This window comes from Artemia sp. Qi Xiang Cuo, chromosome 20, assembly GCF_049724085.1.
Source record: "Artemia sp. Qi Xiang Cuo chromosome 20, ASM4972408v1, whole genome shotgun sequence".
NCBI classification, from domain to species: Eukaryota; Metazoa; Arthropoda; class Branchiopoda; order Anostraca; family Artemiidae; genus Artemia; species Artemia sp. Qi Xiang Cuo.
Genome location: NC_142813.1, coordinates 10,185,785 through 10,213,465, shown reverse-complemented (window position 1 = coordinate 10,213,465; position 27,681 = coordinate 10,185,785). Strand labels below are relative to the sequence as shown.

Sequence of the window (27,681 nt, the reverse complement as noted above, 5' to 3'; positions counted from 1 at the left end):
TGGAAAAAGTAAAATATATTCTTTTTACCCTCAAAACCTAACCCCACCCCATTGTTTTACTATCAAATTCTCGCAAATAGAAATAATTATTTTTTCGTTAAATTCCTGTTTTTTTTTATTTTCCTTGGTCACCCTCCAGTATATTCACGTAAATCCCCCTCCCCAAACAATACAAACATCACTATACAATCTTTATACTCGACGGAAAACGTAAATATATTCTTTTTACCCTCAAAACCTACCCCCCCCCCCATTTTTTTTACAATCAAATTCTCGCAAATAGAATTAATTATCCTTTCGTTAAATTCTTGTTTTTATTTTCAAATAAAATTATTTTCCTTGGTCACCCTCCAGTATATTCAGGTGGTCACCCCCTCCCCCCATACAATACAAACATCATTATACAATCTTTATACTCGGTGAAAAACGTAAAATATATTCTTTTACCCTCGAAACCTAACCCCCCCCCCCCCATTGTTTTACAACCAAATTCTCGAAAAAAGAAATAATTCTCATTTCGTTAAATTCCTTCCTTCTATATTTCCAGCTAAAGCGACCACTGACTTCTGTCAATTTTTAATGAAAATGCCGGTCTGGTTTTGACACAAGACTCCAGTGCGTGGTTAAAATTAGCAGTCACCCCTTTCCATCTGTGTTTAGAAACGCGGTGGCCAAAGTCAAAGGAACTATTCTTCCGTCAAAATTAAAACACAATGATGCAATAATTAAGCACAGACGAAATGCTCTCTTTTGGGGGAGTGAAATGAATTATTTTTAAATAAAGGTCTAACAATATATTTAGGACATTATGTAATAGGGGGGAGAGGGGGCAACGCCTCACTTCTAACCGCTTCGTTGTAAGTAAATTATGTAAAAGGGAGGAGAGGGGCAACGCCTCACTTCCAACAGCTTCGTTGTAAGTAAATTATGTAAAAGGGAGGGGGCAATGTCTCAATTCTACCGCCATCAGTGTAAAATGAAAACAAACTGTGCAAGGCTAGAAAGAAAGGTCTCTAGGAATTGCATGAAGCTTATATTATGCATAAATTGAATAGCATTTTAACCTATGTTTGCAAAATATAGGCCTATAGGCCACTGGGTTAACGATCTAATTTAAAGCCTTTAGACTGGAAATTTTAATATTTTTCTAAATGGTAAAAATAAAAACAATGATTCCTACCCTATGGCTATAGACTACTGATTGTCACGATTTATTTTTTTTTTACAAGTTGACTAATAAAAACGTTTGATTTCTAGGTCTAATATATTTCTCGCGAAATTTTTACTTTTTGCTCTACTGAAATGAGATAAATGCTTTTCAAGACAAAGTTATGGTTAAAAACTTTCTCTCTGTAAAATAAAGGGGGAAATTATTTTGATACTAATTTTTTCTCTTCTTTAAGGCAAATTATGAAGAATTTGCGGCCCCTACATCAAAGAGAGCTAGGAGTTACGCAAATAGCGAAGAATGTACGGCTCCTCATAGTAAGAAAGCGAGAGATGACGAGGCCGCCCGATCAGTGCCCACCCCAATGCAGTCCGGTCATAAACCGAAAACACAGTGGGCCACAAAGGGTGGAGAACCCCGCTATACAAGCCAGCGACATCGATACCGCATCTATGCAAGCCCCTGTAAGAGCAACAGTTGTTCAATATGGCCGCTGGCCGAAACCCCCCAGCTCCACACTGCCACCTCGTCAAGTGCAGCCATCTGTGCCAGCTTTTGGCTCGACCGCACAAGTCACAGCTCCTGTACAAGTCGCAGCCCAACCTGCGAAAGAAATTAATGACATCGCTTGCACATCCGCTCTCCTTGGACCTCTAATTGCTGCCTCATCGACGCTAGGTCAGGTAGTTACCCACCAGCATGTACTACCTGGACCATCTGGCACCCAGGTGCAGCCAGGATATGAAAATATAAGCATTTTTCTTACATATCTATTTCTTCCTATGTTTTTTCTTTTTCACTATTTTTCAATATAAACTTATCTCAGCGAGATATTAACCCCTCACCCCCACCACTATTTTCTCTGCCCTCCCTCAGAGATATCTAAATGTATTTTTTTAGAAAAGAAACCACTCTTTTTTTCTGTTGCTATCGCTTCGATATCTCATATAGTTTAGATACCATTGAAACTCAAAATGCTATTCCGTTCACAATTGAATATTATCTTGTTTTAATCTTTGGCTTAAAGCTCCGCTCAAGCATATAAATAGATCTGTTTCACCACTTTTCAAGTCTTGTTCTATCATTAGCGGTTAGGCCGCCAAGTCTAGGATTTCAATGCTTTTACGTAATTCTATGCATATTTATGAAAATAGCGAAATTTGTCTGCAAAATTAGCGTTAGATGTTTAGGAAATTGGAATTCTATGTAAGAGCGAAACAAGTTACATTCCCAAAAATAATATTCGCTATTTATGACATTGCTGAAAAGGGGGGAGGGGCATAGTTGCCCTCAAATCTTTTTGCTCACTTAAAAAGTGCAGTCAATTACTGCTAATGCTCACTACCTTTGAAACTGAATGCTATTTTTCACATTATTTTCTGAGAGATTTTATTCCATCTGTCACATATCGGTGTTCTAATTTACAGTGAATATTTCTATCGTGCTAAAGATTTTAGCAAGGGGAAATCAAGTTAGCGATTCTCGGCATTTTGAAGTTCAATCTTGGAACACTCGCGCGACGGTTTACAATAATGAGTTCACTGAATCTGTATGGACTTAGAAATAAATATTTCAACTTTTGAAGGGCATTATGTAAAGGGGACAGGGAAGAGCTGCGGGGGTGCACCACGGTATGCGCTGCGGGCCAAAGAAGTGCCGCGAGGATGCGCCGTGGGCCAGGAAAGTGCCGCAGGGATGCGCCAAGGGTCATGAAAGCGCCGCAGGATGCGCCGCAGGGATGCGCCGCAAAAAAAAAAAAAAAAAAATGGCTGATTTAAAAATAAACGAACAAATTGGTGCCTTCTATGTCATATCTTAGATTATATTAAGTTGGAACTTTCAGTTGAATTAACCAAATGCTAGTATGTGCATACTGCTACAGCCCAACTCAGTGCTGACTTTAAATAATACGTAAATAATAATCCAAATTTTAACAGTAGGGATGATTTGAACACTTTGAAAATAAGCTATTTTTCATTTATAGGTTGGTGCATTGGTCCCCTAATCGCCATCGAGTGAAGAAGAGGAGGAAGGGGCAATGGACCTTCAGGACAATTCAGCCATCAGTGACTGGCATGGTATTATTAATTCCATTGAAATACCAACTAATATTGATGAGTTTTTAAATAATTATTTTAATGTAGAACCTAGCACAGTTGAGCATGGTAATGTTCCTGAGGTGGACTTGAGCCCGAACACTTTACAAATTTTAGAAGATTTTACTGGGAACTCTCCTCCCACTGATTACCTACTTCAAACAAGTGAAGTGGAACATAGCCCAAATATTGTTGAACAACTTGGGGGAGGGGGTACAACTTTTCCCGATTTTCAATTGTCGAATATAATTTTAAATAATATAGTTGTTTTCACTGCGACGTTTGGGGATCCTTTTAATACACTTATGGGGGGAAATTTTGTGTTTGATCCCGTAGAAATAGTGCATGCTTAGGTAGATAAAATTCGTGCACGATTGGAGAAACAAATTCAGTTGTGGGGGGGTAGGGATTAAATTAATGTTTCAATTGTCTTAAAGGTTTTTTATTTAAATGAAGAGAAAAGTGAAGTTTATTATCATTTTATACATTACGAGATGCGTATAATTTATCAGAATTTGGAAAATTTTGAGGGTGTTTTCAGTGAGTGTGTAGGGCAAATTATTGCGCATCTTGAGAATTATAACGAAAATGGGAGTGGGTCTGTAGTTTTATTTGTTGAAAATTTAAGTGTTAATATTTGTAAAATTAAGAAAGATTTTATTTTAAGAGGGGGGGCAGGTGGGTTTAAAAGGGATACAGTTTTAAAATTTAATCCAGATCTGGTAGGTGGTCGTGGTGTCCAGCGGATCTGTTTTGAAATAGGTTAAATATGTTTCAAGTATGCTTTCATCATGTCAGCATTTCAACCATTGAAAGATGAAGCCACCAAAACGAATTTAGAGCATTGGGCTGTACATGGGAAGGACGGGTCCAATTTCCCAGTTGTAGATTTTTCTTGCTTAGAAGGAAAATACCCAGTAACGCTAAGATCTATTGATATGTTTGAAAGGGCTAATGCTCATTTAAAGATTGGTGTTACTGTGGTACAGTATGAAACAGAATTTAAAGATGGGACTCGCTCTAAAAAGAAGGGGGTGGTCTTACCCATACGGGGCCCGTCAGTTGATTTGGTTAAACACTGGGTATGGTTGTTATACACACCACCTAGTCAACCGAATGCAATTAGCCATTTTAACCCTATCACTGACATTAGTAGAGTTCCGGGGGAGGGTAAAAAGGGGCGGGGGTATGTTTCTACTGTCCGACATGCCTGTCACGATTTCGTAGTGATATAAAACTACGGGATCACATGAGACACTGTAGACGCACTGGATATCAGACAGTGGAAACGGTTTCAGGGGATAGGGCCATTCTTCGCTTTAAAAATTTCCAGAATACCCTCCTCCAGTGTAATAAAATATCTTTAGACTGTGAAGCTAAGCTGGTGGAGGTGAATAATCCTCAATATCCAAACCGTATGAAAGAACACCAGGCCATTGCAATGTCCTATGCACATGCACAAAGAGACAGTTCTAACACCATGCGGCTGTTAGAAATAGTTGAGACATTGGATGAGAATGAGTGCATGGTCAAGGCACTGACTAAACTGATTGGCACGGCTAATGGCGCTATTTCTCGTTTGAGAAATACGCATTATCCAATGGTGCTGTCTGCAGAGGATCGTCTCGCGATTAAAAATAAAACAATATGTTGGGTTTGTAAGGGGGAGTTTGTAGAGGAGGATAAGGGAACTAAAGGGAAAAGAGGGGGGCGGGGGAAAGTCAGAGACCATGATCACGTGTTGCAGGAACGATCATCGGGGGGTAGTAATTTGAGAGGAGTAGAGCATCAATCACGTAATTCAATTGTTAGACAGCAGTTTTTTAGCTTAGTTTTTATCTACAATTCACTTAATTACTTAAAATTTATTTTATAGACCCGGGAAGATAGTCACAGGGAGGGAGGGGGAGGAGATGGTATATGTGTGAATAATTCATATGACCCCAGCATTATCCCCAACTTAGCTGAATAGTTATTTCTTCTCTAACTGAAATGACCGGTGGTGTAAAATGAGCATACGTGCTGGACTAAAATTAGGTTTTTAGATTCTTTTAGTTTTTTTCCCAAGGCATTGAGTCAATTGATTCAAGTGCAGAAAAGCGACAATTTTGATAGCTTTCCCTTGCTTAAACAGCACTTTCCAGACAGTGAAATGTATGACTTATTAACCTGCAAAGGTGTATACGCATACAATTATTACTGTTTTGGTGTTATCTTTGGCGAAGTGGAAATACCGCCAATTGAAGCATTTTATAATTCAGTCATCAGCTGTGAATGTATATCTAAGGAATTTGAGTTGGCCAAGAAGATTTGATCTATTGATACTTGTTAAAATGTATGGGGGTATTGTAGACTGTACTTGGCCAGTGACGTTTTAACTCTGTTGGATATAGTCTGTAAGAATACAGACCAAATCTATTCTGAGTTCGGGTTAGATATAGGCTACTATTTTTCCACACCCCATTTAGTGATGGATTTAATTTTAAAAATTAGTAGGGAGGAAATAGGCCTAATCAACGACATAGATCAACACCTTTTTGTAGAACATTAAATGATGGGAGGGTATTTTTTCACGGAGACCGCGTCTTATCAACCGAACCGAGCGGACAAAACACCGGTGTAAAGTCAAATACAGTGTTCTTGGACATAAACTCGTTATACCCCTCGGCAATGTCCCACTACTCTTTGCCGTGTGGGACCTATAAATGGCTTGAGAATCCTTGTGAGTTCCCTGACATTAAAACCGTCGAGGAAAATGGGCCACAAGGATGGTTCTTTGAAATTGATGGTCACATTCCGCTGGCACTTCACGACTCAGTCAAAGATTTTGTTTGTCTCTGTATCAAACAACCCCTGAGCTGGAACTCACTGAGCCCATACAATTTATCACTGATTGTGGATATGAGTATGCATTGAACTCCCTCTAAACAAAAGCTGATGTATTATTTTGACCATCAGGAAACTGTCGTTGTTCACCATGTGCTTTTGCTCTGGATGGTGAACAATGGTTTCAAAATCACCAAAATACATAGGGTTCTGCAGTTCAATCAGCGACCATATTTAAAAAACGTTTATCGATACTTTTGTTGATAAACGTTCTAGGGCAAACTCCAAGGTAGAGAAGGAATTGTACAAGCTCATTCTAAATTCAGCGTTTGGCAAAATGTGTGAAAACGTACGTAACAAATCTCACTGCGACGTCGTGACTGACCCTCTAGAGTGTGCACGAATTATTGCCGATCCCAACTTTTCATCAATCACGCGCATAGAGGCTGGCATGGTTCTTCTACACAGGAAAAAGTGAAATGTGGTACTGAACAAGAATATAGCAGGCTGCAGTTCAGTAATAGAAACTTCAAAAAAGCTCTTGTTGTTGTTCTTTTAAAATGTGTTCAAGGTGCACTGGCCATGGGAGGGGGAGGTTCAAATTTACTACGGGGATACAGATTCTCTGCTGTTAAATGTAAATGGGACCGAAGATTTATTGGGTGATTTAGAAAAGGGGGAACACATCAGCTCACGGATGGATTTCACCAACTGGAATCGATCCCTCGATCCTGAATTGGTAAAGTTTCAAGCCCCCAGATAGCTGTTCATGTTAAAATACGGGACGGAGAATGATTTGATGTCCAGAGGGGTCTTCCCAGGCCATAAGGCCTCTTGTATTGAAACACATAGTGGGGATGACAGTACTGCATTCCATGAGAGATCCACGTATTTTTTAGAGAGTAATTTTAACATGAGCGTGTACAGAGACTGTGTAGAAAGTAGCCTAGTGCCGAGAGCACAAGTGCTTGCTATTCGCTCTCTACAGTATAGAAATTATGCTGTGAGAATGGAAGAAAATGCAATTTCATGTATATCTGACAAAGTCTATGTCCTCGAGAATGGTGTGAGTGTCCTTACTCATGGCCACTATCGTTTTTCAGACCGAGTTGAATGCATTGACTATCGCAATCAACTTGGTCTGGATAAATTAACCTAACCTGAACTAACCAACTAACCACCACCACCAATCCCATTCATAAATTAAATGCTCATGCCTCACCTTAACCCAACCTCATCTAACCCAATCTAACCACCACTACCCCGTAGCAGTGACGACAACTATTGTTTTCACCTCCGTGCCCCCCCGGGGAGTGGGGGGACCCTTCCCGTGGCCGGCCCCTGGGGGGGGGGGGGGGCCCGCCCGCGGCCGGCCTTCGGCACCGCGGCCCTGGGGGGTGAGGGGAACCCTATTTTTAAATTCGCTGTAATGTTCAACTGTGCTAGTTCATGTTCCAAGTGTATTTTGTTGTTGTACAGAAAAGTGATGGACAAAAAGTGTTGTACAGAAAAGTGTTATTGTTATTGATGGACAAAAAGTGTTGATGTACATAAAGTGTTGTACAGAAAAGTGTTTAAAGACAATAAGTGTTTATTTATAAAGTGTTATCATTGTTCATGTTGAACAAATAGAGTTTTCATGTTGACCAAGTGATCATGTTGAACAAGTGATCATATTGGTGTAATAAATTTGGCCATAAAATATTGTTTTTGTTCTTGAACAGATAGATCTATGGGAAAACTACTATTTATTCATTGGACACACATGATTTACAGTTATTCATAGTCCGACTGTTGTCAACAGCATGTACCAATTTAAAACACCCTTCAGATCGTTTCTGTGTGGGCCCTCAATGTCGGGGAAAACAACACTCTTAGCTAGAATAATTCAAAATTGCGATAAAAATGTTTTTGGAAAAAACAAAAAAAATCTACTATTGCTATAGTATTTGGCAGGAGTCCTGTGATAAAATAAAAGCTATTGCCACTACCATACCAATACAATTCATAAGAGGACTTGATGTTTTCAATAGTATTGAACCGAACTAGTGGCTGATTATTGATGATTTGCCTGAATCTATTGAACAGTTCTCATAGGAAATGCTGAAATTGTTTATTGCTCGATCTTATCATGACCACATTTCCATAACCCTAGTTCTACACAATCTGTTTCATCAGAGCAAATGTATGCGAACCCTTGCTTTGAATTACACTATTTATATTATCTATTGAGTTGTTCGTGTTTATAGCTCGCTAAAAAAAATTAAAAAAAAAATATAACCTGGTACCCCAAAAATTATGTTGTGAGCTTACACACAGGCAACTAGCAATCCCAACGGCTAAATTTTTCTAGCTCTTAATCAGAGCACGCCCGAGGATCTACGTGTAGTCACCGACATTTTCGACAATGAAATTACAGTATATCTTCCGGTGAACAGTAGAAAACGCTATTAGTTGCCATTATGACACTGAAGAAACTACATGAACAACGGCATTTATTTTCCGTTTTAAGCACTTCAAACCCCTTGCTTAGGAAGGCTATACTCAAATATGGGGTTAACATTGATTTCATTAATTTGACATGTTAACTTTTTATAAATTCACCTGCGAAAAATTTTAAATTGCAATAAGGTTTTATAAAGCGGAAGCCCCAAACTCGTCCCACTGTACGCACCCGTGCAGTTGAAAACAAGGGAAACAAATATAAATTAACGTTACTTCTTCAGGAGGGCGGTAGTCTTTTCACACTTTTACTGCCAATAATCGCAGGACTTGTAAACAGTTTTCTCTAGAGAATGGCAAAACCCTATAAATTGACACCATTTGAACTTGCCTTCTCTCCCGTTGAGCATTTTGAAGACAATCTAAGCAAATTCATTAATGACGTGAATATTGCCGATGACAAAAAACTGCTTTTACTCCAAGATGCATTGCGTCGTATGGACAAACATAAACCTTATCGTGAGAGACCCGCCGATCCCTCTAAACATGAAACATCTCAAGATTCTGCACAATCAAAGGAGAAGGAATTGAATTCGATTGTATTGAAAATTGGAAACCTATTGCCACTGTCGTATCGGGAACAGAGTAAAAGATTATTATCTTATCTTGTGTTGGAATCTGGTGATCAAGTTCAAGTCGACAGCACAGAGAAAAGAATTATAATTCAGGTAAAAAGTTATGATCTAGTTGATTTAATTTGTTATATAGTAACAAATTTTAAAGGACTTTTTTCATTTGAAGATAATCTACGCACCTTTCTAAGTGTATCGAAATTTCCCAACAGTCTTAATGGCAAGAGGCAAATTCTAAAAAAGCTAAGAGAATATAGTCCACCAACAACACCAACACCATTTAAAAAAGAATAAGAAGATTCAATATTTGAAAATACTAGCACCACTGATTTTACAACACCTGTGTTTGCTAGTCAAAAGCGAAGACGAATTGATTCATCCTCCAGTGTGCAAAAGAGGAGTTGACGTTACACTACGTGTTTGCGTTCAAAATGGATGAAGTTCTGAAAGGTGTCTATGAAAATATTGGTGAAGCGGAAAGTTTAAGCTCTTCAAAAACGCTTTGTAGAGCTGTCTCCGCACCACATTGAAAAAGCAAAAGAGTATCTAGAAAATGAGCCGAGTTACACACTACATCGGAATCATAGACTTCGCAGTAAACAATGTTGACAAACTAAAGCCCTTTCCCCTCTGCATATAATGCAAAGGGATCTTTTAACTTTAGATATAGTTCGACGGTATCACAATACACCCTAGAAATATATTCTAGTGGTAATCACTGTATTTAGTCGTTATACCTATTTCAGTCCGCTGCGATCAAAGAGAGGTGTTGAAGTTGCTCGGGCCATTGAAAGTATTCTTGAACGAGATTCCTATAGAAAAATTCAATCGGATCGTGGCTGTGAATTTGTTAACCCTCATGTGCGAAAAGTTCTTTTGAAATATAATACAACACTATATCACAGTCATAGTCCGATAAAGGCTGCATTGGCTGAACGATTAATAAGAACGATTCGTCTATTAATTTCAAGATATTGCACTTTAAAAAATACACTTGCTTTTATTCATGATTTAGATAAAATCATGCAGATATACAACCATCGGCCTCAACGATATCTTTCCAATTCTAGTCCTGGGGAGGTTCATTATAGTGAAAATACATTTGATGCTTTTCTAAAGCAATACTCTAATGAATCAAATGTCAAGAAGAAGAAATTCAATGTTGGTGATACTGTTCGAATTAATAGAACCACCAATATTTTTGAAAAGGGGAATTATTTATGGAGCACCGAACTTTTTAAAGTGTCCAAAATCCTAGACACTGAACCCACGACATATCGACTACGAGACACCAAAGATGGTGAGATTCTCGGCGGTTTTTATGAATATGAACTGCAAAAAATTAGAAACACTAGTGAAAGTTATCAAATTGAAAAAATATTAAAGAGTCATACTTGTAGGGGCAAAAGACAATTGCTTGTTTGCTGGCTAGGATACAACTCGGATTTTGATTCTTGGGGCAGTGCTGAAGATATTAACAATGCTCAATGATTTCTATGTGACCTTCATGTCAAGTGTTTCTGATCCTCTCTACAATGATCTGCATAGAACAAGTAATTTTTGGTTAAAACCTTCCCTCAAGATCAAATTCGACGGAAAGTATGAAGTGGCTTTTGCTCACTGTATTCTCAAAAATACTACTGATATCCTGAGGAAAGATAATAAATATTAAATAAAAATCAGACCCTATGATTGGCCACCTTCAGCGGGTGGTTATGAACAAATTCAAAAAATCAATTAGTTGGATTATCCATATATTGAATTTCCCTACGAGGAACTCATCTGTATGAATAATTTTTGTCTTTCTATTAATAAAATAATTTCCGCTCGTAAAAAAGGTGCTTTTCATTGAAACTATTCAAAGGACTAGGGCAATATCTAGATTACTTCTCCTACTGCCAGCAAAAACGTTATTCTCAATGATAACCTAAAGGATATTCTTGGCTTTAAGCTCAATATAATCAATGGTAAAAGTGCCGGAAACACTAATTTCATTTTTGCTGACTACCCGCCTGCCTTCTCCACAGACACTTGTATATTTCTCTATGCATCGTTTGTGGAAACATCTCGGGTTGGTAATTCAAATGTTCCCCTCCTACGTGTTCTTGAACGAAAAACCAATCAAGAGCATATTCATCCCTACAATATAAAGCATCTTCAGTATATTCCCGTAAACACTTCCTATTTGGAACTCTGTCAGTTAAAACTGTGAAGTAAACTTGGTGATCCCATAGCAGTTTCAAAGGATTTGGCAGTGATGTACATTCAATTGTTATCCCGTTGTTGAACGGCAAGATGCCTAATAGAAAATCGATATTCACTTGTCCTGACATTGACTGCTATATTAATACTTTTGACCCAAGACAACAGAGCACTAGACTGGACTATTACAAGGGTCGCTCGTCAATGTCTGGCTATGGTTTTGGCAGCTGGTTTGCTAAGCTGTTTCGCTCTTCACTACCACTGGCTAGAAAATATCTTTTACCGGCTGCAACAGATTTTGCATCCTCTACACTATACGATTGGGGCTCTGGCAAGGATTTTAGAAAAAGTGTTTCGGAAAATCTTAGGTCTAGTTCGCGAACCCTTGGCGAGAGATTAAAACAAAATGGTAAAGTTTTAAAAAGGTCAAGAAACAACGCATCACTCATCAGTCTCTACTCAGGTCGGAAACGAAAGACATCACCCCGTTTGTCAAAGAAAAGAAGGAAAAAGCTAACGCGAAGTGTAAACAGAAGTCCCAGGAAGAAAATTGTTAGATCAAAACATGATTTCTTCTCTTAAGATGTCCTACCTACAGCATAAGGATTCTCAACCTTCAATCACCGCCTCAGTGAATCTATTCAATGCTTAAAATTTTGATGTGAGTGTCAAGCAAGAATACTATGAAAAGTTTTATCCACTACAACCCCTCACCAACTTTCAAATTTAATCCAATGAAGACTACTTTATGGACATGTCTTCGGCATTTATAGATTTACAAATAAAAATGTGGAAATTCAATAATGCCATGCCAATTCGAGCTGATGGGATATCTTATGAAATTGTATACTACATAATTTATTTCGTCAAATTAGTGTCTACATCAATGGTACGCTGGTGAGCACAGGCAACAATCTCTCAAACTATGCAAGCTATATGCAATAATGTTGATGACACCCAAGTCATACAAGGAATTGAGAGGCGCCTCCAATGGATATGAATATATTACTAATACTGATAGTACAGATGCACTTAAAAATGCTACAACTAGTGAATTACATCTAGATCGAAAAATATATTATGAAATATTTAATGTTCCCCAATGGTGTCCGCCCAAAGTTAAAGTGGATATAAAATTGTCGCTTGCACCATCCAATTTCATATTGAGAAAAGAACTTGCTGCCAATCCCGATGTAAGTCTCTCCTTCACCTCAGCAATACTTCATGTACGCAAACAGCAGGTTATGAGTTATGTTGTTTTGGCCGTGGAAAAACTGAGAGCCAATGGAAATAATATTAAATTACTTGTTCCTCATACAATCACCAATCAACGTCATATTGCCATGGGCTCACGCACCTTCACCGATTCATCCTTTATCATTGGCGAAATCCCCTCGAAACTTGCATTGGCATTTGTAAAGAGCGCCAGGGCAATAGGATCATGGACTGAATGCCCACATAAATTCGAGATGTTTGGACTTTCATCTCTTGTGTGCAAAGTAAACGGCATCCCGCTCTACAATCTATCTTTTGATAAATCCTATAGAACATTGTATGAGTTGACCATGCAAACCCTAGATCATGATTCGCAACTATTTGAAAATGGTATAACCGAAGATATGTTTTCTAAAACACATGGTATCATTGTACTGGATTTATCTGGCACACAGGATATGAGTATAGTACGTTCGGGGAGTGTGCGTTTAGATTATACATGTGCTAGCACATAGTCTACTAGTATTGTACTGACCTCGTTAAACCAATATGAGAGCTCTTGATATATTACTCCCAAAGGTTGTGTTCTGCTAGAGTTGGCGCCACTGGCAAAGGTAATACATGAAGCTCATTTAATATGGACTCATACATGTCCCAGTACAAATCCTATTCTCTGCCCTCAGAATATCTTGGAAAAATTCAAAGCTCAAACAATACTTTGATTATGGTTAATAGCAGTCCATCGACTATTCTGACAGGTCCTTGGCTGTGCATATTTCAAACCAAGAAGACGATTGAATTTTTTGAATCTCTTGATAAACCCTATGCATTTTTCACACCTCACATCAGTACCTATATTGAGAACAGTGAGAAAGATATTATTCAAAAATGAAAGAGGGTGCAGGATCTAACGACTAAAAGCTGCGGCTTCCATGCACTACTATATTTTGTGTTCCGATGTCGCGGCTATACTTACAAGCAGTTTCTCCACATTTATGGTGACAATTCACGTCTGAACGACTTTCTAGTGGAGAATATACTTATAAGTGTATTTAATATTGATTTCCGTGCCCTAAGAGTAAAGTGCTTAAAAAATGTTTGCGAATTCGTTTATTAATAAAATGTATATATAAAAAAGTCTCTTTAAATCTTCACTTTTAGATTTCTTCATCGGTGTATAGGCAACTGTAGTGAACTACTAATGGTGGTAAATCATTTGGATTTACTGTATATTGATCTTGATTGGCAGCAAAGCCAGGGTCACATTTTCTGCAGTACAATGTAACTTCACTCTTATCATATCTCTTTGTATAGTCAATGATACTATTAGCATTCATATTATGAAATTCACGAGTTTCAATCTGTCTATTTGAAGCAATATCACATACAGTGTTTTCAAGTGGTGAATCATATTCGGTAATCGCAAAATAAAAATCACTTGGTTTATAGTCATAGTAGGCAGTGTCGTCACAGTGTTGACGTAGAAACCAGATTGTCTTTTTACCCCAAGAGCTGAATCGTAAATCAGATTCCTCTTCCCAGAATAATTTAAATCCACGGCGATACCAATCCCGTAGAAATAAACTAAAATTACGTTTAGGATTCTTTCCAATCATAGCGGGGTAAGTATTCTCCCACTGATCACATTTATCAGGTGAGAGTCACACACCTCCTCAAGACATGAATTACATCCTTTAATTTGTACTGCATAGCCTCTATGTAATTTGCAAGGATTACATAATTTACACTTTTCACTATAGTCATCAATAATTGTACAATTCTCACATTGAGTCCAACTGCCAAGAATATACATGCACAATGGGCATATATATAACATTTTTTTGACGTCTGGTATCAACTCTCTCTCACAGCTAAAAAAAAACTGATTGTCCTCACTCGATAAGGTCAAAGTGGAGGAAGGGGAGAGAGACAACTTTTTGGCGTTATATCTTTCGAAGGAAGAGCCATCTACATTGACAATGAAAGTACATCCACGACAAGATTCTGCCTTGTTTCAATTAATATATCAATAAAATGGGTATAAGCATTTAAATCACATTATAAAAATTTCATGCAACAGTCCAATGGGGGATACTCAGTTTTCACTATATTGCCAAGTGTTCCCTGACGAGATAATATCCTATGTTGAAAAGATAACTCGAGAAAATCGTCATCAAAAATCATATGTTTTTCCCAAAACCACTAGATTTAATGTAATTCTCTCTTTCCCAGATTAATTCATTTTTCAGTCATTTCACTCTGACTGTTGATTATAAACTGGGCCTGATTAGTCAGATCTAACCAGAAAAGCATGTTCAAGTACAGATATAGTTTTCTGCCTTCAATATGTTTCACTAATGCGCTTCAAGCGTATTGAAGTCTATTCACATGTGCTATATCAACTTTTGCAGCGAAACATAATTGATCTTCCATTATAAATTTGCTCAAAGATATCACATATCTTGCATATACTGCATCCCATTCCAGACAAAGCCGCGATCCTTTCGTAATTTCCACCGCAATGTTTGGTGCTCTTGTATTATTACCATCAACTCCACTATCAACTTCTAATAGGGTAAACATTCCACTCGCCATCAACACTAATATATATCCAAATAAACTAGTCTCTTTGAATTCTATTCACAGACTGGTAAAACTTTAGCAAAAATCCTTTCCTTATATTCCCTCCGCCGCTAATATGTAAGCAAGCCCTCTGATTGGTTGAGAAGGAAACACATGATCTAACTGTTTCTTGGAAACTCATAACATTTGGCTCCAGCAACAACAACAAATACTATTTCTGGATCATAACATTTGCTGAGAGCAACAACGTGAAGGAAGTGTCATTGACCTGCCCCCATTAGACTCAATAAACCATTAAAGTGAGAAAGTTCCTGTTTTTCCATTCTCACTGACAAAAACCATAAAAACAGACATAAATGTGACAAAATTCCTGTTTTTCATTCTCACTGACAAAAACCATAAAAACATCCATGAAAAACATCAAATAAATCGACCAACACACATAACCATCCATGAAAACATCCATAAATGTGACAAAATTCCTGTTTTTTCATTCTCACTGACAACAAACAGACATAAATTATGTAAAAAAATTTGTAGGTGGCAGCAGGGGTGAGTCCTGGGAGATATTAGGGCATCTCCACTCCTAACCTTCCTTCCTAAGACACCATCTGTGACTTCAAAAACTATTTTCCTAAAATTATCCATCCATATTCCATATTTTTCAATTTTAGACTCTCCAGTTTAGCATTCATCTTTTCCTGGAGAGTCTTATGCAAAAAATCATAATATTACAGTAATATGAAAGCAGTAACTATTTCAATGATCAGCGTACTACTGTAAACAATGAAAGTTTTATAAATTATGTTTAAACTGTAGGGTTTGATTAAATCTTGCAATGCTTTTTGCTTACACTTTTTTTCAAAAAGTACAATTAAAATTTTCAAGAGTAAAAACTTGACAGGCATCAGAGGCAAGCTGCCCCTGCTCTCAGTTTACTCGAAGGATAATAGGGTATAACGTCCCCTTTACTTAACACACAAATAAAAATTATAAATTTAATATAAATTCTTGTATTAAAAGATAAATAATACGTAAAAAATGTATTAAAGACGAAAAACAGGGGTCCAACATTAAAATGTGCATCTTACATATTCCCATTTTTTCTTGTTTTATATTAAGGGCAAATTAAGTATAATTGGTAACTGGAATATAGATTGGATACTTCAATGTTTGTTTGAAACCTACAAAATATTCTTAAACTTTTATAAACATGATTAATTTCCACTGGTAATTGGTACCAAGTGGATCTTCACAGGTGATTAAGTAAACCTATGGATACGAGCTGTCTAAGGATGTGAGTGTAAGGGCATTGCTTTTATAATAATACCTATTTTTTATTATTAAAAACGAATTTTCAATTGGAGACAGAGGAGCTGCCCATTCAGTTGTGAATTGTACTAATACTAATTTTTTAATTTCTTAAAAGTCCATAATCTCTCCTAACTGATGTCTTTTTTTAATTCAGCTGTTTTTATTAAGGGAATGGATAAAAAAATTAGAAAAAAGAGAAAAATAATATACATTAATAATTTTGGCAACATAACCACTAACTACCAACGACCAGTCACCCTCCTTTAAGTTTATCAAAATTTGTGTTATACTGGTCATAAGGATTCTAAGTCTAAGACATCTTGTGCACAAATTATGGAGATTCGATTTGGTGTAGGTTAGATTCATGCCTAAGAATATTAGAAGGGACCATGTTTTATTCTCTTTTTTTTAGTGTCCTTGTTAGCATATATTTGACATTTAGAAATCACCATATGTCTCCTGCCTTTCGAAACCATCATTAATTTTAGACTTGAATGACATTAAAACTTAAAACGAACAGAAATTGTTCGGCATATGAAGGGGGTTGCCTCCTCCTCAACACCCCGCTCTTTACGCTAAAGTTCTTTAGTACTTTTGAAAAAAACTTCTCATTGTTCCAATTAAACGTACATAGTGTTTCAGAAGTTGTTCTTAAATAATTGGGAGAAAAAATTTAAACTTTAGCGTAAAGAGCGAGGTGTTGAGGAGGAGGCAACCCCCCTTCATATACGGAATAACTTCTGTTCGTTTTAAGTTTTAATGTCACTCCTTATTTGCTGTTAAAAAAGAATTATTTTTTCTATTTAATTTCTTAACGTTTTTGAATTAATGTACGTTTTGAAATTAGCTAACCGTATATGAATAATTGAAACGAAATTTGCATATTAATTTTACTTTTTTATATAAATGCCTTTCTCAAAATTTTGATCATACGAATTTGAGAAAAATAGGCTGGGGGAGGGTGCCTAGTTGCCCTCAATTTTTTTTGGTTCCTTAAAAAGGGCACTAGAACTTTTAATTTTATTTACGAACGGTTTAATTAGTAATAAATATACGAAACTTAAGAATTTTCTACCAATTCTTTAAAGAACAACTTCTGAAACACTATGTTTGTTTAATTGGAACAATGAAAAGCTTTTTTGTTGTAATGCTGAATCAGCATTATAAGCCCATTCTTTTGATATACTTATTGACCTCAAAATTCCTTTTTTTAAAGTTTCGATTACTATTGAGCCGTATCGATTTTTTTATTTTTATTTTATTACGTATATGTTATTACGTATATAAGGGATTCGCCTCCTATTCAATACCTCGCTCTTTACGCTAAAGTTCGAATTTTGTTCGAAGCGCAAACCCCTGAATCACAAAGGTCGTTTAATTGGAATAGATATCTCTTTTGAAATTACTAAAAAAAACTTAAGCGTAAAGAGTGAGGTATTGACTAGGGAGAGAACCCTCTCATATACGTAAATAATTTCTCTTCGTTTTAAGTTTTAATGTTGCTCCTTATTTTCAGTTCAAAAAACTTGTTTTTTTATTAAATTTCTGATCGTTTTTAAGATGATAGTGGGAAATCCGGCGCCGTCTTCATAGAAATATCCCTGCCCCCGGAAAACATCCTCCCAGGAAAGATCCTCCCACGTAACGTTCTCCTCCGACCCCCTCCCCGACCAGAAAAAATCCCTCCTCAAAACGTCTGTATTCTTCACAATAACCAATACTATATATAAACAACGGGCAAAGTTTATAACTTGAAGCCCTTCCCCCGAGAACTATGTGGGATTAAGTCATCCTCGAAGCCATATTTACTAGAAACTCCGGGAAAAAAATGAGCGAGGGAGGGGGCCAGGTTGCCCTTCCATTTTTTTGATCACTTCAAAAGGGCACTAGAACTTTTAATTTCTGTTGAAATGAGTGCTCTCACGATATTCTAGGACTACTGGATCGATACGATCACCCCTGAGGAAAAAAACAAACAAATAAACACGCATCCGTAATCTTTCTTCTGGCAAAAATACAAAATTCCACATTTTTTCAGATAGGAGCTTGAAACATCTACAGTAAGGTTTTTTATTACGGTGTATATCATGATTTTATTTTCATTGAGATTATAACGCTTTTAGGGGGTGTTTCTCCCTTTTTTTCATAAATAAGGCACTTTTTCTCAGGCTCGTAACCTTTGATGAGTACTTATAATTGATGAAACTTGTTTATTTGAAATCATCATAAAAATATTATTCTTTTGATGTATCTACTGGTATAAAATTCCGTTAGTAGTAGAAAGCCCTTTCTAATTCCGAGGGTAAATGACGTCACAGTCATATGCCTATTTCTAGACCAATCACAGAGCTAGAATACGAAGCTAAGTGACATCAGACCAGACTACTAGGAATTATTAGCATTGGAATTGCGCAAAATGCTTTTTCGAAATCGAACTACGCAATAATATGTTTTGATACAATTTTACCTTGGAACATTGTATAAGTTGATTGTACTTCAAACTTACGATAGCAATTGTTCGTAGTGCTAGCTACCGCTGACATCACTGTTCGTGGTGTTTTGCCACCAGTGTTATACTGGTAGGCCACAACACCACTGGCGTGGTAATATACGGGTGTCATCACTTATTGGAGGGGAAAGCCCCAGACCCAAATTATCATGCTATGCCCGTGTCTACCACACCGGTTCTGCAAATATCGGGTTTGGTACTACCCTATTAACAGTATACCCTGTCCCAGGGTATGGTAACGCGGTCGAGTGGTCAAATGGCCACTTTCTAAAGCCAAATGTACCCGCCTTGGGTTACGGCTAGAAAATCTCTAAATTCTCTCCTTGGAGGTAACAAACCTCCCTGTCAGTATAATAATGACGGTACCTCTATTCCTACTCTGCCTGGGTTACGGAAAATAGTGCACAGTTTGTAGAAAATACCTTACTTGTATTCTTCCAAAAAGGGTCACATATAACAATAGAAATATCCTTCCCCAAACGGGGTCAAAACGCAGACTAGCACAAAATAATATTTTACACACCACTGTTCATATGGGTGGACCTCCGCTTGGCCCAGCCAATCAGCTACATCCTCATTCAAAACCCAATTCACTTCTTAGATTTATTTTTCAATGACTCCCAAACCCGGAAGTAACAAATAACCTTGGTTCAAAGCTTCCCTCTTACGATACCACTATCTCATAGTAACGGGAACTTAACCTGTCTTTTGAAATTATACTATAAGCAAACGTAACCAAGAAACAGAAAAAAGGTCATTTATCTGAAAGGAAAGAAACAGGGATGGACCCCAAACACCTCCCATCGTAAGTTAAATGACCACCCAACGGCGCTACCTTGGTCCACCCTTACAAACAAAAAACACTTAACTTCAACTTTACAAAATCCATTTGCCTTCTCTCTTCCACCAGTGTCTGTGCTGCTACTTCCACCGCTTGGCACTGGAACGGTCGTCCTCGACACGTCTCTACTGTAGGACCACCATGGTCTAGATCGTATAGGATCCGCATTTGGTTTTGAAAATTGAGGTTCCCAATATTCGTAAAAACCCATTGTGCACAGCACAATCAAAAACAAAAAAATTTCTCGCTCTCCCGAATTTACATTTGAGAGGAACAGAGAATCAGTTTCTGGCACATATGATGATGCCAGCCATCGTGAAAAATTGGCTGCACTAGCCTCTTAATTTCCATCTGTGGAAACAACCCCACATCTCAATCAAAAAGTAAATTGCCCCTTGGAATAATTTCAAATAATCTAAGGCCGAAAATGCAAAGACCTGTGACAACGATAAGGGTACTGGGAATGAAGTAGAATTTTGAGCGAACCATGAATCGCCTTTTTTCTGGGTTCCCTCCCCTGGGATAATCAAATGCAGAATATGCGTTGATGCTAATTGAAAATGAAATTTGGGTACATTTCCCACTGAATACAATTTGCCGGAAATAATTGTCGATTCCCATGAAGAGTAACAGCTATAAATAGGATTACTGGACAAGGGTTTGGGTGAAATATGAAGTGACTGGGAGAGAGTATCCTCCAAGGACTCCAGATCAGAAAGGCAAAATCTCGGTAAAGGGATCACAACTTGTCCATCAGTTATGCATTGAGGAAAATGGTTATCTTTTGCGACTTCCCGCAAAGGATCTTTCCCAAGGGCTTCGTCCCCAACAGAAAAAAACATACCCTCTTTTGAACTGACCAGATCAATATCAGATTCCATCCCAAATTTTTCCAATCCGACTCGACATTCCATATTTCCCACCTCTCCCCCAACCCGTTTTAGGTCATTCATCTATATTTTGTAACCATCTTCTTTTATTCCCCATGGGTCTTTGACCTCTTTTTCCCCCTTATTATCTATGTTTTCAAGGCACAGCCCATCCAACATTTTTTTATTTTTCGCCACACCAGGCTTAATCTCCATATTTTGGCTCTTCTTTACATTTCTCTTTTCGTCTCTACTTTTCTCAATTCTGTCATTCGCGCAAAATAATAAATCATCGTTATATCTGATTTGAACTCCAGTGTCCACTATCTTTGACTGCATTGCTTCATTGTAGCTCCGTTTAATATCTCTTTTCTCTCTTTTAGTCTTCTTTATTCTTACCGCCGAAACAAATAGTTCGTTATCAAATGGGAACTAAATTCCGACATTTGGTTTTTCATATTGTACTAAAATCTCTCGATTTTTACGCGGAAAAGTGCGAACAATAAATTTCGTCTCCTTATTCTCTGGTACAATCAGCGCTTCATTTTGGCCTGTACTTGTTAGCGCCTCATATTCATTAAAGGTTTTTTCAACTTTTCCATTTTCTGGAAAATTTCCCGAAAAATCATTCTTGCGCGTCTTATTTTCAATATTTTGTGGTCTCTTTACTTCCGCATCCCATTTTTGTGGATTATCAATATTTTGAAAACGCGTATCAAGTATTTCATTTTTCTGACAGGGCTGCGTAGCCTCCCCATTTTTTTTATGGGCCGGTCCATCTCTCCCGCAGTTAACGGAGTATTATATTTTTCCGTCGTAGTGTAATTTTGTAATTTTCCCACTGTTAAAGAAGTCGCTTTTAACGATAGGAGATTTCCGATATCTCCAAAGTCTCCTCCTACTAAAACATCCACTTCTAGCGTAGGTACTGAGCCTACTTTTATCGTTTTCCTCTGAACCGTACCGTCCTTCTTTGCAATTTCTATTCTTACCCAAGCAGATGGGCATGGGTACTTGTCTCAATAATAACATAATATTGTAATCTTATTTTTATGGTCTATCTCTGTTCTATTAATTAGGCCAGTTCGCACCTAGGTTTGGTCACTGCAAGACTCAATTGCCATTTTGACCAATTCCCCGTTAAACTTTCCGTATATTTTATGCAACTCTGCAAATGCGTAATTTTTTTCCTTATTATGGGTCATGGCCCAGGCTGTCGTTTTATGTGGTTTTTGGTCTTATTTACTGGGGCAGTTTCTTGCAAAATGCCCCGTGGTACCACAGTTATAGCAAGTTAGTTCTCCTTGCGCTGTGTTATAGTGCCTATTTTTGTTATACTCTCTATATTGAAATATGTCTGTTTCCTCAACTTCCTCTCTTATTTCGGTCCACCTATTTGCCATTTCCGCCATTTCTTCGCTTGTTTTTGGGTTCTTTTCTTTCAAATATATTCTCAATTCTCTGTGGGTATTTTCTAAAAATTGTTCCATTGCTGTTTTATCTGTTATTTCTTTTATCTTTTCTTTTATTTCTTCTAGGTCTTCTAACATTCTATAGTTTTCTAACTCTAGCCATTTTAAACACATATCTTTCAATTTGTACCCGAATTCTTTATAAGTTTCGTTGTCTCGTTTTCTTTCGCTTCTAAATCTCTTTTGAAAGTGCTCGGGGGAGAGCTGAAATTTTTCAAAAATGGCTTGTTTTAGTTTTTCAAAATCTTTTGAGTAGTCCATTGATAATGCTTTGTATGCAATTTGTGCTTTATAGTTAAGGAGGGGTTGTATTCTTGTCACCCAATTTTCTCTCGATAATCCGCTTAATTCCGCCGTTTTTTCAAAATTGTATATGTATAAATGTACATCTTCATTTCCTTTCATTGGTTGAAGGTTTACTGCCTGAATTATTTCTATTGTAGACGATTTCTGAGGCTCTTGGTCATTTCTCCCTGCAATCATTTACATTATGTGTTTTCTTTCCTCTCTGTCTGCCTCCTCCTTTTTTTCTCTGGCTATCCTATCAGCCTCTTCCTTTCGTTCTCTTTCTAGTCCATCTTTCTCTCTTTCTTTCTCCATGAAATTTAATAATTGTTGTGTCGTATCTATTTGAGTACTCCTTCGCGATCCCCTGCTGGAAATTGAACTTCTACTACTGGTGCTACTTGGCCTACTATGATTCTCACTGTCTTTATATTCTCTTAATTCATTTTCTGAATCTGTTTGTTCTCTATCCGTATTGTCTCTTTCTTTATAGGCTACTCTAGCCCTTTCGTCCTGTTTTCTATTCTTTCTTTATTCATCTTTCTCAGCCTGCATTTTCCCCTCATATTATCGGTGCTCTCTCTCAAAGGCCTTCATATTAGCCTTTCTTTCTATTTTCCTACTTTTTCTATGGGCTTCACTCGCCCTTTTCGGTCTTGAGTTACTCTCATATCTGTTCGACATAATATCAAAATTCCGTTAACTTCAAATTACCTCTTCAGTCTAAATGAAAATTCTTTTATCCATTTAACTTCCGGTATCTCGCGGAAAATTGTTTTGACACGCAGAACTTTTAGCTTTATATTTTTGAATACTAATTAGTTGCGCGATATATTGATTCGTAAATTTTTCAATTATGATCTCACAAGGCATAGCCCATAATAGATCTTCATAATTGTATTAATTGATTCAGTATTTCTTTCTTTTCTCTTTATATGTAACCACAATAGGCTACTATCACTATGTAGGCTAACTCGACTAGTCTCTTCGAAAACGCGAAATTCCTTTATTATCAATGCTGTTAATAATTCCTGTTCTTGCTGCCACCAATGTTCGTAGTGCTAGCTACCACTGGCACTACTGTTCTTTGTGTTTTGCCACCAGCGTTATACTGGTAGGCTACAACGCCACTGGCGTGGTAATATACGGGTGTCACCACTTATTGGAGGGGAAAGCCCCGGCCCCAAATTATAATGCTATGCCCGTGTCTACCACACCGGTTCTGCAAATATCGGGTTTGGTACTACCCTATTAACAGTATACCCTGTCCCAGAGTATGGTAACGCGATCGAGTGGTCAAATGGCCACTTTCTAAAGCCAAATGTACCCGCCTTGGGTTACGGCTAGAAAATCTCTTAACTCTCTCATTGGAGGTAACGAACGTCCCTGCCAGTTTAATCATGACGGTACCTCTATTCCTACTCTGCCTGGGTTACGGAAAATAATACACAGTTTGTAGAAAATACCTTACTTGTATTCTTCCAAAAAGGGTCACATATAACAATAGAAATATCCTTCCCCAAACGGGGTCAAAACGCAGACTAGCACAAAATAATATTTTACACACCACTGTTCATATGGATGGACCTCCGCTTGGCCCAGCCAATCAGCTACATCCTCATTCAAAACCCAATTCACTTCTTAGATTTATTTTTCAATGACTCCCAAACCCGGAAGTAACAAATAACCTTGGTTCAAAGCTTACCTATTGAAAAACCACTATCGCTTAGTAACGGAAATTTAACCTGTCTTTTGAAACTATACTATAAGAAAATGTAATTAAGAAACAGAAAACAGGTCATTTATCTGAAAGGAAAGAAACAGGGGTGGAACCCCAACAGCATTACTTTTGAAGCCATTGAAGAATAAACAGTATATAAAACGGAGAATATGTTATTGCTACGCAAATTTATATCGTAAGTTTTATTTTATAAATAATTAATTGAGATATTTGGGTAGTATTGCATTATATTGGAGATAGATGAAAAAAGACAAGTTTATTTAATAAAATACAGAATGGATGAAAAATACTTTAGAAACAAATTCGGGGTACATATCTGGATGTTGTGGGGGTGGGGTTTATGTAAAGCATATATTAAATGTAACCCTGCTAGCATTTTGCTCTGAACCCATTAATTTATTCGTGGTCTAGCCTAGCAGTGAAAATGTCGGTTGATGTAAATTTTAGGTATATAATCTGTGTGTTTTAACGAGCTTTTTTTTATCTAATTCTAGGTCTATATAGTGGGAGCGTGTTGTTTTCTCTTTTGTTTTTAAAGTTTATAACATTTTGAAGGTTTTATAATGGGGCGTCTATAGCCTAGCCTAGACCAACGATGAAATGTATCACCAATTAATTATGTTTTTAGAAACATAATTTCTTTAATGCTTATTGACTATCTCATAATGGTTAATGACTGCACAAACTTTATTTCAACTTATTTCAGTTTTAGATCTATTATCCGATAGTATATGAATGGCTTCTTTCAACTTTGATAAACTCGTTTTTATCCAAAAACACGAAAATAATTGTTTTACACATAATCATAAAACTTATAAAAACTTCACCGAATCTTAATGACAGTGTCTTGTGCTTGAACTATACAAGATATCAAAATATTTTTTTTACACCCCATAATCTAAGAATAGTTATCTTCGTTAAAGAGAATGACCTTTAAAACCAGTTCGCCCTATTTAACTTCAGATGTGCTATTTACATTTCGTTTTCATTAGAGTAGAATTTTTTTTGCATTAATATAGAAGAGGGGGAGGAGAGATGGGCTGTGTAAAAGAGGGGTGAGTTTTTTTCACTATGGCTTTTACAAAAAAAGTATATAATTTATTTTCTTTTTAAGGATAATTTTGAAAATTTTACCCCTCCTGCCGAAAGAAACCCCGCATTGGGGATGGAAATCACTTACGTCCTTCTGTAATTAAATACGCCAAAACCTCTACGTCATATATACAAGGCGAAAATGTCCTCACCGACCATAAAAGACCCTGTATACAAGAAAGCAAACTGGCAATGACCTCGCAAGTCTCGCAAGAAGCAAATAATGTGAGTTTTAAATTTATCGTTATTTCCACTAATGATTTTTCTCCCAAAAAGGAAATATATCACTCCCTTTGACGCTAATACTTCAGAGCGATTTAATCTCCTTGATAAACAGATTATAATTATTGAATACTGACAAGTATACGCATCCATTCTGCTAAATCTCATAAATTGGCACATATGCATAGCAAAGGTTTCGTCAAAAAAACAAACAAACAAAAAACAATGTACATGCATGGAATTTAAGGACCATGTTATAATTCTTAGGCAAAATGGCAATTTCATATATTATCAAAACATACTGTTGTTTCTCAAGTAAAGAAGAAATAGTAAAAACTGATTTATTAACGAATGCTTCATCTTGTCTCTATGGTCATCATAAAAACAACTTTTCTATCAGAATGAGTTGTGTCTCATGACAGAAGATGGCCTGAAAGGGATAGACTATCCCTCTCAAACCAAGTAAAATCCTAAGTTTTCTAAAAGAGATAAAGAGTATTAAGATAACACTTTCAGGGAAAGCTGGACAAAATCAGAAATTACTATGTTCATTTAGATTGTAAATATGATATAAGAATAATACATAGGGGGGAGGGGTATTAAATTGGAACTTACAGGATATATATATATATATAGAGAGAGTGGTTAGGGGGGACAGTGAACTAACAAAATGACACTATGTGCACACAGATAGTAATATTACTACTGCTGCTACTACTACTACTACTACAATAAGCGTGTTTTTTTTTTATTATAATGCATATGTTTTAAATGATATGAAAATATAGTATAGACTTTTTTAAAAATAGGGTTATTTATACACTTTGAAAATAATATATTTTCAGGAGATGGTCTGAAAGAGATATACTATCCCTTTAAAACCAAAGTAAGATCCTGGATTTTTTTAAAACAGATAAAGATTATTAAGATGGAATTTTCAGGGAATGTTGGACAAAATCAGAACCTAATATGTTCATTTAGATTGTAAATATGATATAAAAGTAATACATAGGGCGGGAGGGGGGGGGTATTGAACTAACCAAATGACTCTATGTGCACACAGATAGTGATATTGCTAATGCTGCTGCTACTGCTACTACTACAATAAGCGTGTTTTTTATGTTTTAAATGATTTGAAAATATATGTCGCTAATAACCCAATTTTCAAATTTTTTAAATAAACTTCGAAAATAAGCTATTTTCAGGATATGGCCTGAAAGGGATAAACCAACCCTTTAATACCAAGTAGGATCCTAGGTTTTTTCAACACAGATAAAGAGTATTAAGATGAAATTTTCAGGGAATGTGGGACAACATCAGAACCTACTATGTTCATTTAAGTTGTAATTATGATATATCAGTAATACATAGGGGGGGGGGGTTATTAAATTGAAACTATCAGGGTATGTATAGAGTGGTTAGGGGGAGGGGGACAGTGAACTAAACAAGTCACACTATACGCACACAGAGAGTAATATGGCTTCTGCTTCTGCTACTACAACTACTACTACTACTACTACTACTGCTACTAAGCATGTTTTTTTATTATAATGCATATGTTTTAAATGATTTGAAAATATGGGTCGCTAATAATCCAATATTCGAATTTTTAAAAATAGAACGATTTATACACTTTGAAAATAAGCTATTTTCTTTATAGGTTAGAACGGATATCATATCATCACTACCTTCTCCTGCACCTGAAGTATCAAGCTAGGAATTATGTGACCTAATTGACGGGAAGGCTTTAATTGAAGCGCCAATGGAGTTTCGTAATATTCAGGTCGCTGAAACACCACCTATCGATGAAAGGTAAGGTAAATTTTTACGGGAATGTTATTATGTAAGTGATAATTTAGATGATATACCTTTTGACATTTTTGATGACAATGAATGGGCCGATATCTTATTAGGAAAATATTTCAGTGGTGCTAGTAATTGCTTAGATGTAGACCCTAGTACAGTTGAACAAAGCAATGAAGTTTGTTCAGATCAACGTATGCTAGAGAGTGATTTAGCTAGGCTGAGTTCTAACAGCATACAAATTTTAGATAATTTTAGTCGTGAGTTATATGAGATCTCTCTCCCAACAGATTTAATGTACAGGGCCCCATTTCAACCGAATTTAATTGAAGAAGAAAATAAATTCGCTTGCACTGATTCACTTAGTCC

The 27,681-nt window shown here is 36.8% G+C and overlaps 1 protein-coding gene across 1 annotated transcript in view; it reads right to left on the bottom strand.

Moving 5' to 3' along the window:
* LOC148939854 (uncharacterized) overlaps positions 1-27,681 on the bottom strand; it is a 450,089-nt gene that overhangs the window by 124,699 nt on the left and 297,709 nt on the right. The window lies entirely within an intron of this gene.